The sequence below is a fragment of the Coturnix japonica genome, chromosome 4, assembly GCF_001577835.2.
Source record: "Coturnix japonica isolate 7356 chromosome 4, Coturnix japonica 2.1, whole genome shotgun sequence".
Taxonomy (NCBI): Eukaryota; Metazoa; Chordata; class Aves; order Galliformes; family Phasianidae; genus Coturnix; species Coturnix japonica.
Window position 1 is genome coordinate 8819652 of NC_029519.1, and position 14253 is coordinate 8833904.

At 42.5% G+C, this 14253-nt stretch overlaps 1 long non-coding RNA gene across 2 annotated transcripts in view; it reads left to right on the plus strand.

Annotated features, from left to right (window-relative positions):
- The window catches only part of LOC107312804, a 79957-nt gene that overhangs the window by 64496 nt on the left and 1208 nt on the right, over positions 1 to 14253 (plus strand). For both annotated transcript variants that reach the window (XR_004307145.1, XR_004307146.1), the window contains exon 3: positions 1915 to 13650. This is a non-coding gene — a long non-coding RNA (uncharacterized LOC107312804). The remainder of the gene's footprint in view (positions 1 to 1914; positions 13651 to 14253) is intronic.

Below are 14253 nucleotides of genomic sequence, written 5' to 3' on the forward strand. Positions count from 1 at the left end.
TAGTACAGATCTGGATGCATGTTATAAATGGCTAATTTGTTGCTTGAACTTAGCATTTTCCCTGCTTGGAGGTATTATGATTTCTATGAATATTTCACCGTAAAATAGGTATTCTTCTTTTTTCTCTGCAGTATGAATCTTCCAAACAAAGTGTTTGTCACTGTTCCTTGTTAGGATGCTCATGGCATATTTCTGGCAAACACCTAAAATTCAGTTTCCAAGGCTGTGGACAGCAAAGGGCACGTTAACAGAGACAAAATGAGACTGCTGCTGGTAAACATCCTCGCAATGATAGGAACACTTCTCAGTGCTGAAAGCCATCAAAAGAGCTAAGAGATGCACGCCCACCATAACTCCATGCGTGGTCAAAATACCAAGCAACATTTACTTTGGATTTCTGCAGTTCAACACTGCAAAGAATTTAGGAACTTCATAAACTATAAATCTTACAGAACCATAGAATCATTAAATTGCAAAAGACCGCTAAAATCATCGAGTCCAACCGTCCACCCACTAAAATGTGTCCTTCAGTGCCCCAGCTCCCTGTTNCATCCAAAGATGGTAACCCCATCACCTCCCTGGGCAGCCTGTGCCAATGCATCACCACTATACTCAACCTGAACCTCCTCTGGTGTACCTTCTCCTCTCGCCATATCACTGGTACCTGGGAGAGGGGTCTGACCCCACCTCGCCACAGTGTCCTTGCAGGGAGTTGTAGAGAACAATTTTTAGTGGTGCAAAACCTTTTGTGATCCATACTGATTCACAATGTGACTGTCTCAGGGTAAGGTCATGAGGAATTACAATGGAAATCTCTGGGAGTCCCCTGGGGCTGACTTGCAGCCCGGTGACCAACACACTCCATTTGTTTGTTTATGTGGCTACTTACCCATTCTTATTGCTTCTCTTATATGAACTAATTTACCCTATAAAGAACCCCTTGCAATAATCAATCACTCATTACACTGAAAACCCGCAGGAAAGATTAATTGAATGAGAAGTATGTAAGAGGAATGCTCAACTTTTGTATTTCTAGTGACCTAGATATTTAGTGATTTCTTTATGCTGAGTTCTTGTAAGCTACAGGAGAGGTTTTTACCTTGAGCCACAGGGAGTTCTGCTAGCTTAGAGTGTAGTGATATTTCCTAGACACACTGAATCCAGTTCATTTATCATCAATATCCACAGGAAATAATAATCTGTTTATACATCACATTTCTCTGAGCTCTGCAAGGTTCTTGTTATGAATTCTTTCCAGCTGCTTTTCTCATTCCCAGAGAAGAATTGCATGTGAAGGGTTACTGCTTACCCATCAGTTACTCTAACAATTATTGACTGATAACCACTGGTAATTCTGACTCTGTGACAATCTTTGATAAGGATTTTGTGTAGTTATTATGCTCTAAAATGTTGCCTCACCCGTAAAGGTCTTGAACTTCAGTCTGAGCAGCTGACACAGCCGCCTTTTCTGGATCCTTGAATAGAAAGAGGTTAATAATATGGACCAGGGAGCTTCTACGATTATAGAAATGCAGTGTAAAACTGGGGAGGCCATTCAAAACTGCTGCTTTCTGGCACATTGCAGTGATTTCACCCTGTTCCCTTTTGGTAAGTATTGCCTGACAGTCAGCTCGGGAAGTGAGGAATGGCGAAAGAAATGCATGTCACCTTGAGGCAGTTTCTGTTCTGTCCAATGGTTTCTAGAGAAAGTAAGTTAAGCAAAGAAATCAATTAAGAAATTAGAACAAGTTTTGCTGGTTTGTTTGTTTGTTTGTTTTTAAAGCTAAGGCTCATCACATGCCTTTTACATTCTTTGCACCTGGGGTTTTGGACTGCCTTTCAGTTCAGATGTGGTTCTCTTCTCTCACCCTGAAGCTTTGTTCACTTCTGTTCCTTTCCTTCTATCTGTTGTAGGTTTATGTTTTCGTTGAGATCTGTGTATGACTGCAGCCAGAGACTTGCACCACCACAAAACAGATTTGCTGCTTTCCTTCCAACTGAGTGAGTGACCCCAGGACAGTGGGGGAATATTTCCCACCCTGGGAAGACTCAGAGCAGGGATGCAGTCCTGAAAGGAGCTGCGAGCAGTCCCAGGACATGCTGACAGTGGAACTGGTACTGCTGCAAAGAGAAGGGAATAACGCCCCACCTCCCCAAAGCACACATCAGCTATAATTACTTTGCTTTTAAAGTAATCTGGGAAAAATGGGGGAATGAGAAAGAGAGAAATGAATTCTCTGCTCAGTTTTAAAGCAGCAAGACTTTAAGTAATTTCTGTGCAACATGTTAATTAATATTCCCAAAGAGCTGTAAAGATAATGTAGAGGATAAATTCTTCAAACTGTAGGTGACCAACAGAAATGTGAATGGATATATGATACTGCCTCTGCTTTGGCTTGTCAGCTGATAAATTGCATTAAAAGTGGTGCAGACGCATGAAGGATTTCTGCAATACTTTGTTCTCAACTGTAAGCAGTTGTAATTGCTGTAGGGAGGTTATGCTGCGCTGTAGGGCACGGAAGGCAGTACTGTGAGGGTATGCTGGAAAAAAAGATTTCAGTCCCAAATGGATGAAACCTGAGATTTAAATGCATGTCTCAACCCTGTACTGTGGATTTTCAGGGAGAAAACAAACTGAATGGTATTAGTACTGCATTGAATCTATTTGTTCTGTGGATCAAAAGCTGGATATTTTCCTTGCTCCTGTGTAATTTTATTGAAGAGAAATTGTAGAAAGCTTTTGCCTTAGCATTTTGTCCCAGCTTTTTCAGTGCTTCAAGGGATTGATATAGGTTACATAGCTGGCTTTCAGGCTAGTCTTTCCCTCACTAGCCCTTGCAATTCAGTGGGACTGATGGATTATAGCTCTTCAGAAATCAGATCTTAAATTGGCTGAATTGTGTATATTTTGCCCTCAACCTACAACGCATAGCTTGAAAATAATCACAATAAAGAAAAACAACAACACCAAAACAAAGAAGCAAAAAAGCCCACAAAAACAAAACAAAACAAAACAAAAACTATATAAAATTGTCTCTTTATTTGAAGGTACTTTAATATTGAAAGAGACTTTCTTCAAGCTAAGCAAACATTTGTTTCTGAACTAAAAATGTTTGTTGTGAGGTTTTATTAGATGTTAGTGCAGATGTTAGTAATACAGTGCTGGTAATTTTGGAGCTCATAGTGTTTTCAGCAGTGGAAGACCCCATTGAGCAGTATGTCACTGTGCAGGCATGGGTTTCTCACTCTGTTCTGGGAACCCCAACCTGCTGCCCAAGGTTGTTAGAGAGAAACAACAGTGATGAACTGATATTTTGGGTCATAATTGTTCATTTCAAAGAGTATTCATGTTAAAGGTAATGTTGGGCAAACCCTTGGGTCACTGGAGACTCCTATTTTTGTTGGACATGAGGGAAGTAGAAAGATATAGTGTGGATCTCAGCCTCTAACTGCTGCACAGTCCTCATGTACACTCTGCAGTACACTGTTGAATGTTGTAGTTAAGAGAAATGATCACTAGAGATTTCAAGAGAGATGGAGAAAGGTTCAGGCAAATCGAGAACAGCCAAAACTGGTGGAGAAACTGGTTTCATGATATGAAACAAAGTTCATCAAATAGCAAAGAAGAACTGATGTTTAAGGCAATGCTTTTTTATATCCAGAGACAGCCAGCCCCGGTGCTTTCAAAGTAATTGTAAAGTTGAATCTGGGAAAAGCCTTGAAGGGAACAGCAGAGCCACCTAAGAAAGACAGCGGAGGAATGTGACAGTGAACTCTGGGAAGAAAACAGAGTGCCACGAAGAGGGGGAACACTTGGGCACCTGTTGTGACAGCTGTGACTGAGCACACGATGACCAGATCAGAGTGAATAATGAGAGAATCTGCTCATTTAAGAGTGTATACACAAACTCAGCAGGGACATGAAACTGTTTTGCTTTGTTTTACTGATAATGTGTTATTGGAGTCATGTCTCTGGCTGTGTCCTAGAGTAGGTTCAAAACGATTACTTATGTAACACAGGATATATTTAAGTCTGGGAGGAGTGGTAGGGGAGAAACGCATGTATCTCAATTTCTGGTTTGGAAGCAAAATGAAATTATGTTTTTCTGAATGAATTTATTGATTTCCATTTAACTAACACAGGGATATCCATCTCAAGGTCTGGGCTGCCTTTGGAAAATTTGATCTGTGAAGTAATTGCTGAGTCAGATTAAACTATTTACATCTCTTATCAGATCCTGGTTCATCCCCTAACCCATCACTCTAAAAATAGCCTCCATAAAAATAATCTCAGTCCCAACTGCAAAAGTTCATGCCCGTCTCTGAGTGGCTTCAGCCTGGGAGGAAATTTTGGCTGATCCATGGCCATGGGGCTCCTTCTCCTTGTAATGCCGTGCTTTAGAAGGCGGTAGGCATGTTCTGGATTAGTTTGGGATTAAAGAGCACAATTTTTAAGTGACAAATGCATGCTTCTGGCAAAATAACACCATAAGTGAGCAGCAAATGAAATTTCTTTCATATATAGAGCAGAGTAATATGCAGGACAACATAAGGGAAAACAAAAGGGAAAACAGAGCCATTCTTTGGTCACCAAGAAACAACACAATCTAATACAACTGCCCACACTGACAAATAATAGCATTTTGTGCGAGAATAATCACTGCTGCATTGATTGAAAGTGAAAACCTTATTGAGGAACTTTGACTACGAGGACAAGGCGTGTGGAATGTAAATACCTGGGTGCAGCCAACCAGCACAAAATGTATTTGGAGAGAGCCTACTGGAATGCACTGCGCTTACAGATCATCATGCACAAGCAATAAATTACTGGACGGTTTGCCAACTAATTTGGTGGAGGTATAAATTCTTTATCTATTAATCAATGTGGGGAAGCATAAAGCACCTATAAGCCATTCATCTCACTTTAGCTTCTTGTTTAAATTTAATTAGCGTTGGTCTGATTTCACTAGAAAAAGTGGCGGTACATTTGAATATAGAGGTGTCAAACAGAGTATCTGGGTTAGCACTGATGGTGTGAAGTCTTAGGGCCACGAGTCACACTGGTTGGACATTTTTCTCCAAAGTGAACAGCCATAAAAAATCCTTGCAGGGAGACCCTTCACTCATAAGCAGAAAACAAACACCCAGCAGGTGCCAGCACCTTGCCGGTGTGAATGGCATTTGTAGCATCGTGAACCAGTTCAGTTCTGTCTTGTGCCTGCAGGTTTTTCTCCTCTCTGAGCAGTCTTTTTTCCCATTCCTTTATTTTTATGTATATATATAAGAATGATAACAATTAGAGAAACTTAATTTCTTCAGGCTTTACACTTACCCTGGCTTTTTCTACTGCTATCTGTGTTGAAATTTTCATTAACTGCACAAAGACAAGAGTTAGACCAATGCTATTTTCTCAGCTCTCACACAGATTTGTTTCCTTTTTCTTCCCATAATTTCCACAAGGATTGTGAATAAAGCAGTAATCCATGTACCCAGTTATGGTATGCCTTATAGTGTGTATACAGTATGTGATACAGAGAGTTGCAACAGCAACTGTAGAAAGCCCCAGTGGGCCGCTTGCAAATCATTTCATGTCGGCGTGACTTTAAATCATTTAAAACATTTACTTCTTATTTTTAATAAGAGAATTCTTTGAAATGCTATTTTTTAATTGAGAAAAAAAAAAAAAAAGGAAAATTCAATGCTAAGCCTTAGAGTCATCCATGCAAGACTTGAAAATTGCAGCTTCACTAAAAAGCATGCACTAAATATGATATACATTGATGCACGCTTATTAGGGATAAATACTGTTCTCTTGGTAGTGCCTAGAAACCTTAATTAATTTCAGATAGGCCCTATTTTTGTCCACGCATGCAGATTTCAAATCTGCGCCTTTGCCGATTTTGACACGGTGCGATGATGTCTCCTAGCTTTCAGATGTCTGGCTCTTAGAGTTGTGAAATGATATAACAAATGAAAACAACAGTTCCAGCCTCGTCAATCTAGTTTTCAGTGGACAGATGCCCTGGCGCTAGAAAAGCACCATCCCATGCAATACCTCTTGGCAGCCTCCAAAAAAAGCCTGAAATCTCCTAGACACCAAAGTAAAGCTGGCTCCTCACACCGAAAAAAGTCTTGTTTCTGTCCATGCTGCAGCTCCTGCAAGGGAGGTGTGTATAACGTCTGTGTGTGCTGTGCCTGATTTGTGCACCAGTATGTGATTTCTGGTCTCTAGGATAATCAATCCGGTCTGCTTCTGGAGCACGGTGCCTCTGGACAGTGATAGATTAATGGGTGAAGGTTCAGAATGGTGCGCTGAGGTTTCTGGAATAAGCTGGGTCGATTGTTACAGTTTGTAGATTGCATCATTAATTAATTAAATGGTATAATTAATTACGGATTTAAATATTTTATCGGATGCTTATCCAGAGGGAGCTGCTTAAACCAGCTAAGGAAATGTGAGGCTCTGGGCTTCCCTGGGTCCGACCAACACATGTCCATGGCACCACACAAATGGAGGCTAATCCTGGAGACCCCAGCACAGCTGGCACAGCTTTGCAGAGCAGTACCTGCCACGTAGTACATATCATACTGAAAGTCTTGCAACATTGGCTTAAAAACATCCAGAAGTCATGGAATTCATTGTACAGAACAGTGTCTGGGACTGAAAAAGAAGACAGTGAATTGTTTTGGTACAGATGAGGTTTTCTTTTGGCTAATGATTTGTTTTTAATGTCGCACACGGTACTGCAAGAACTTGCATCATTCAGGCTTTTTTAATGAATTTGTATTGCTTGCATATTAGTAGGAATATTTCCACTGCAGCAAACACCATAAACAGTTTCCACACTGGGGTATGTTATACTGCCACCAGAATTGGTTCTTCTGATGGTTCATTTCTTTTATGCTGTGAATTCAGGACCAATTCAGCTTGGTTTTATGCATCATTAGAGATTTACAATTACTTTGCTATAGTTTCTTTCTGGAAGCCTATCTCTCATGGTTAATGCTATGGGAGCCCTGTTGTGTAGAGGCTGGTATTAGCCACCTTATAGCAATAAAGCGTTTCAGAAGGATTTAGAATTATGAGTGCCTAAATTCTCCGTGCAGTGACTGTAATGCTGTTATCCCTTGCTGAGCTTGGGTTGAAACACTTTTTTTCTCCTGCTCAAATTAGAAAAAAAAACTGCTGTTTCTTCAAGAGGTTTCGAATCATTTACATGTAATTTTTTTGTTGAACTACAGCAGTCGGGAAAGAGAAATTGTGAGAAATTCCATTTGGCTTTCATGATGCTTAAAATACATTTATATTGCATTAGTACATAATGAAATAAGGCCTCCTCATTTTTTATCTCACTTTTTAAAAGTGTAATCATTATTTGGGATTTTTCTTTGTGTTTTAGATTTTATGTGTGCAACCAACTCAATAAATTCCTCAAGGTTTGTGTTTGGAGAATGAGCATGAGCTGTAATCCACAACATTCGTGTTTTAGAGAAATACACTCACACACTGAAACAAACATGATACATGGTGAATAATAAGGGCCCGATCTAAAGCCCATTAAAATCAATGAAAAGATTTCAAATTAACTTTTATAGCCTTTAGATCAGGCTCTAAATGGGCAAATTACAGTTATGGAGTTTCCCATTTACATACCTGTGCGATGCACTTAATATATTTTATGGAATTGAAATTACTTGGTACTCTTTTTCATGCTTTTTTAGGATAAGAATTTGCCAAGGGCATCAACAGCAGTTTTCCCAGGCTTCAGAACGAGGATTATAGAGTCAATCCACAAATGACTCGAATCTGAAAAAATGGACGTGGTTATCAGAGGGACTCTGACAACGGCGAGGTCGGGAGTGCGTTTTGTATCAGACATCCTTACCGCATCTCATGAGCGCACTCAGGGCATCAGCATGGACCGCTGGTCTGGGGGGATTGTGTAGGACTTCTAGGGGAATATGTGCAAGGTCTCACCCTTGAGCCGTTTTAAATAGATCAAATCTTATGTGAGGTTAGAAAAAGGACTAATGGCACTGTCAAAAATGAGGGAGGGATTCAAGCATCGCAGGGAATTCTGAAATCCTCTGTAAGAAGCTGGTAATCTTTGTTCTTTTACAGCACTTCTTGAATCCCACTGAGAAGGCAGTGGGCTCATCTCTGCATCTGTGCTATCTGCTGCCTCCGTCAGCACCAGAAAGGAATGCCCCTACCTGCTCCTCGTAATTAAAAACCCCTTTGGAGCAGCACTAGAAATAAGCCACTGCGGTATCTGATTGAACCTCTTAAAGAACTGTCACTGATCACCTTCTCTGCTCTTGATGGAATATATTTATGCATTATAAATACACTTCCTGTGTGTATGCCCCATAAATCACATTTAGCACTTGTATATGATGTATAAGCATCTTCTATAGAATACACAGAAATACAGATGCCAAACTCCCACAGAGTTCATCACTGGAAAATGTTTGAAGGATCTGATCCTTAATATTTAATGAGGAAGATGCTATTTCCTTCCTTGGCTTTTATCTCTGGTTTGGCATAGTCATTAAATTTCTTGTTTCCTTGCAAGGTTATATAATTTATGACCTAATTTTAGACTTTCGTGTAACTGCTCTCAAATACAGAGTATCCAAATTTCTTTCTATGGAGTGTTTCGGCATCAGACAACAGCTAGAACATGACTGCTATGAGAAATGTCATTAAGGAGTTGCAGGCATCAGAGGAACACAGCACAGCAACACTCAGATAGCATTACAGGATCGTGTTATATTTTTATTTTTTCCCCACAAAATATGATTTAGCATCATTTCCACATCCCACCATGTGCAGTGCCTGGCAGGAATCCCCAGGTAATACAGTAATTGCCCAACAACTGCTATTACTTAAAATATTTTCTTGCAGCAGCTCCTGGCTTTCAGGCCTCTCTGGGACAAATTCACGTGGCCCCAGGTGGGGAGGGCTGGGGATGCTGGGAAGGTGAAGGAGGACAGGGAGGGCTTCAACCCTGATCCCTTGCCCACAGAGCAGCCAAATGCTGGCAGACACCAATTTTTGGCAGCAGAGGGAAGGTTCACGCCTGCCACAGGGCTCCAGGCAGCATCGCTTCCAACCTGCCGCTCCCAGCCTGTGGCTGAGCCTTTGGCTTCACTCTGGGCTTTGGGGAGCAAGAACACCTTTGCTGGGCCACGCTCCACAGCTCAAGGTGTTGCCAGACAGCTTCTAAATGAATTGCACAAAAACTGCAGCCATGGGGTTTTGTGTCGGCTCGATGTCCACACTAATTCAGCGGTGTCATAAGTAGCACTGTGAGTTTCAGGTGTTTCGTCAATTTAAATTGTACTTCTCAGACCAGTCTTTCATCAGGGTTAATATAGTGGCGATTGTGTTAATGCACTTTGAGAGCACTTTGTTTGGGTGTTTAAGGAGGACGAGTTCTCTGTCAAGGATGGGGTTGGATGCTTGCCTCAAGCCCAGGGTAGCAAATGGATGGGATTGGGGCATGCAGCTCTGCATTACCAACACAGCTTCATGCAGGGTGGGGTGGTGTAAGGAAAATCATCCCTATGGAAAGGTGACTTTATTTCTTGGAATAAGAAAGGCTGGACAGTACATCTGTCTGGCCTTAATGGAGCGGTTCCAGGAAAGCGGCAGCGACCAAAGTGTTTTCAGTATCACATAATTCAAGAGTAAAATCATAGTTCCAATTACCATTTCAGCCATTTCTGGCCTTGGGAAACCTATGCTAATATTTATTATTATATGATTGACCTATGATTTCTTCATCATTTACATTAGCAACTATGATATTCATAGTAATGTCCTTTAAATCACATAAGCAGATGTCAACAGTGCATGATGAAGTCACACCCTGCAGATTTTTTATTTACTTAGTCCATTTTTTTCCTGATAGAATAACACTGTGAGATGCATAATCTCACCTCCAAAAGGCCTCTAGGGGCATATATAATCACGGAATACATTTTCTATAATCTCACAAAATGAGTAAATTCTATCTGAGATACAAACAGTTGTACAAAGTCAGTATTTCACTTCCATCACTGCCTGACATCATCTTCTGCAAAGCTCAAGAAAACATTTACTTGGCTCTTTGACATGAGTTGCCACAAAGCCTTTGCAACAAAATATTAAGGAGAGTGAGGAAGTAAAATAGGTGATGTGATTTAAGAACTTCCTTAGCCTCTGTTCTATGTGCAGGAATTAGATCTGTACATTTGTCAGATGCTTCACAATAGCCTGACTGGCCGTATGCACCTCCAGTCTCCTCTCTTCTGTGACCCGCCCATGCACAAACTGGATTCATAGAATCAGTAAGGTTGGAAAAGACCTCTATGCTCATTGAGTCCAGCTGTCAGCCCATCCCCACCATGCCCATAACCAGGTTGCTCAGTGCCACATCTCTATTTTCACCTCCAGAGATGATGACTTCCCCACCTCCCTGGGCAGCCCATTCCAGTGCCTATACACTCTTTCAGAGAAGAAATTTTTCCTAATGTCCAACATGCACCTCCCCTGCTGCAACTTGAGGCCATTGCCTCACATTCTGCCCTACCTCTCATTCTAAGTTGCACATAACAACAACATCTAGAAGCTGGTCGTCTTTCATTATTAGTATTACTATTGCTATTATTATGCACAAGTGAGCATCTCTGTGTTAGAATGAAGACACGGCTCTGGTTTCCAGGAAGCATTCTGAGACAAGCTGTCTCTGATGCACCCTGCAGCACAGAGCAGCCGTGTTTGCCTCCGGTGAGCGGCAGAAGCTGCTCCCAGGAGTGCCCTGGCTTTGATCCAGGTGTGGAATAAAGGCTGTGTATCTCAGCTGCACCTCGTGGGGGCATGCTGAAGGCTGGCCCACGCTCCCCGCCCCCCACCTTTTCTGCTAAATCCACATCTGCTTAGGTCTACTGGCACCAATCTCCTTGCACACATCTTCTTATTCCATACAGGCTGTATTTCTCATGGGTTCTCAAATCATTTTCTCTCCCCTCACACTTCCCAGTGCCATCAGGCCATTCTGGACTGCTATTTCATTGCTTCCTTACCGAAGATAAATTCTTCCAGCCTCCTGTTGTCCTAATTACTTACCTGGCTCAGCAGGTTTAGGATGGTTCTAATAGAAATGTGTGCTGTGTTGTCCCAAGAACTCAGGTCAGTGGCTTTACTCACCCTGTGCAGCAGGAACCTCTACTCCCTGGTCATGAAGTACTGAAAATCATAGAATTGTTTGAGTTGGGAGGGACCCTTGAAGACCATCACTCCAAATCCCCTGCAGCGAGCAAGGACACCTGCAGCTCCATCAGGTGCTCAGAGCCCAACCAGCCTTTACATTGAGTGTCCCCTCATTTCTACATGCAAGGAAGGTGAAAAGGTCAGAATAGCACCACGTCATGTTTCTGAAGACTGGCACTGTACAATAGTGAGTAGAAGTTCCTGTATCGAGGTACGTTACACACACAGAACCAAACACCTGCAGTGAACCTCCTCAGGCAAAATTCACACTGACTTCAATAGCATTTATTTCAAGAAGGGCTGCTGGCTGCGCACAGGGCATGGAACATATTCCTGACTTAAGAGGCATTTATAATCTACTGGTAAGAGATTTATTAGCAATGTAAGAATGATTTTTAAGCAAGCAAAGTATCCTTCCTAGAAGAAAAATACTGCCAGTGAAATTACCTTTGCTGTCAGAAGTAACTTGGGTAAGCCCCTGTGATTAGGGATGTTGTTGTTGCCCCTTATCGTACCAAAGCAAACAGTGTAAAATACTTTGAACTTTGTAAACAGTTGTTTCCAAAGTGGTGTGTTTTATGGTTGTTTGTTTGTTTTTCTACTACAAAATGTTAAGAGAAAACTGGTTTCTAATCCTTTTACAGCTCAGCTTCTTCCCATTCTTCATATTCCTTTCTTTTCCTTCCTTGGGCTTTAACATTGCTTAGATGTTATAACATCTCCTTTAAGGGTAAATGTAGAGCTTTTGCTAAGATTGCAAAAAGGAATTCTTTGAGCTTTAATAATCTGGAGTGAGGGAAAAAAAACACAAAACAGACTTTATTTGGAACTGCCACGGCTGCTGGTGCTGCAGATGGGGACAGAGCTGGCAGCGCAGCACATGGGGACAGTGGCCACATGAGCTGCTGTGGGACATGGATGAGGAGGAGGAGGAGGAAGTGAGGAAGAGGATGCAGATTGAATGTGGGAAAATGGTAATGCTGGAAAAGCAAGGCCTAGTCATGCTAGTCCAGTTGTCCTCCCACATCGATGGGGAGAATGTCCCCCTTGCTAAGCCCAGAGGTGGAACTTGTGTTTTGAGTCTTCAGGTGAGAATCAGAGAGCAGTGGACTGAAAGGAGCCCATAGGCGGTTTGCTCCCAGACTTAGCTGAAGAGGATTAAAGCTTTTTGGCATCTAATTTTACACTTACTCTTTTTTTTTAAAGGGTATGATTTATAAGAAGGCTGATTATAGCAGAGTCTCCATGGGGCTGCTTGGACCTTTAGCTACTTTCCGCCTGCGTTGCTAGCTCCTCTGCATCAGATACCACCAGGCAGCACAGGGTGCAGTGGCCATGGTGGCCAGGTTTGCTGCCAGGCGGTGCTGGCACTGCTCCTACCCACCCAGGGGATTTCTTCCCTGACAATTTTTGGCTCCTTCAGGTTGCTTTGTAGCTGCACAGAATATGTAATGTTCCACGCTGGCGGAGAGGCTGACAGGGAAGTTAAATACAGACTGCAAAGATAGATCATCTTCCAGTATCACTTTGGTTTTTTTTGCTGCTCTAAAATCATTTTGCTTGTTCCTGCAGCTCCTATAAAGCCAGAAGAGCTCTCTATATTTGCTTCCCGGATGCCTTTTTCTCCTCTGGCCTATAACTATAAAAGCAGCTTTTCAAGCTCCAAATCAGAGATAAATTGGAATCACTGCTGAAGAAATAAAACACAAGACTAATCAAATTGTAGCGCAGGAAGCAGCCTTCAGCCAGTGCATTTTTGAAAGCTATTTTTAGAATATATTTTTATTTTGTCACTCCATATGGGAAGTCAAACCCATATGGTTTGGAAGAATGGAAGGCTGGGCTTTTACGGAGCTCTCACAAACCATCCCTCCCTGGCCTCGTACTTAAACATGTGCTGGAATCCAATTGTCTGCAGTGGGATTCAGCACATCAGCTCCGTGCTGGCTGAGGCCTGGAGCCCTGCCTGAGGTTGTCGTGGTATTACTCCCTCCTGAGATGTCAAACTACTCTGTGTTCGTTAAATCAGTCTCCAGTTAACTTAGCTCTTCTTAATTATGACATTTCTAATTCATACATCTTTCTTTTTTTTTCCCCATCTCCATTTCTTCATCTCCCCTCCGTGGTTTGGATGCCCTGATGAACACGTTTGGTCCAGCGGCAGCCTGCATGTGTAGCTGAGCATCGCTATCCTGCTCTGTGAACAGAACGTTGCTGAAGCCAACACCAATGGGACACAAAATTCTGCCCACAGCACTCCCGTGTATGCTGATGAGACAAGAGCTGACCAGGAAAGGTCTCATCCAAGTGGTAAAGTGTATTCCTTCTGCTCCCGTCTACCAACAGCTGTGCTCCCGAGGTCCCCTTTTCCAGAAGCAAGTGAAGAGCCCTCAGTAAGAACAGCAGTGTGATAACAGTGGTGGGGTGAGCTGGGTTTTTCATATCGAACCAAAGTCTAACAGTGACAAACCCCACAGGTCTTCTGGTGGGCAGCACAGCATCCAAACTAGTTGCATGGGTAAATGAAGACAGCTAATGCTGTTTGCTGATTTCAGCTTGATGCAACCAATTGCATCGGTCAAGTTAAACTGTATGACAGCGTGAAATACTCAAATAGCCTTTGGAGTGATTCTGAGAGGACAGCCGGCTGCAGGTGCTCTGCAAGATCACAGTGCAGTGTGATGCTTTCAGAGCTCACACAATGGGCAAAGGCTCAGCAATTTGGGTGGCATGGATGACACAAGTTCAGCATGGCCAACTCCCCACAGAGCTGCTTTCTGACTGCAGGGGAAGTCATCTCCCGTGTCGCTTTTGATTCAGGAGCTGTACTTGGCCTCTGCGTGGGAGCAGAGCTAAAGGAGGAGCACGGCATTGCCTGCAGCGTTCAGCCTTCAGCAGAGCCCTGTGCGAGGCAACTCCTGCACATCTGTGCTGACAGGGCTGTGACAGGAGGTCCCCAAACCAGCAGCCATGCTTTCATGCCTGTGCTGGAAGGA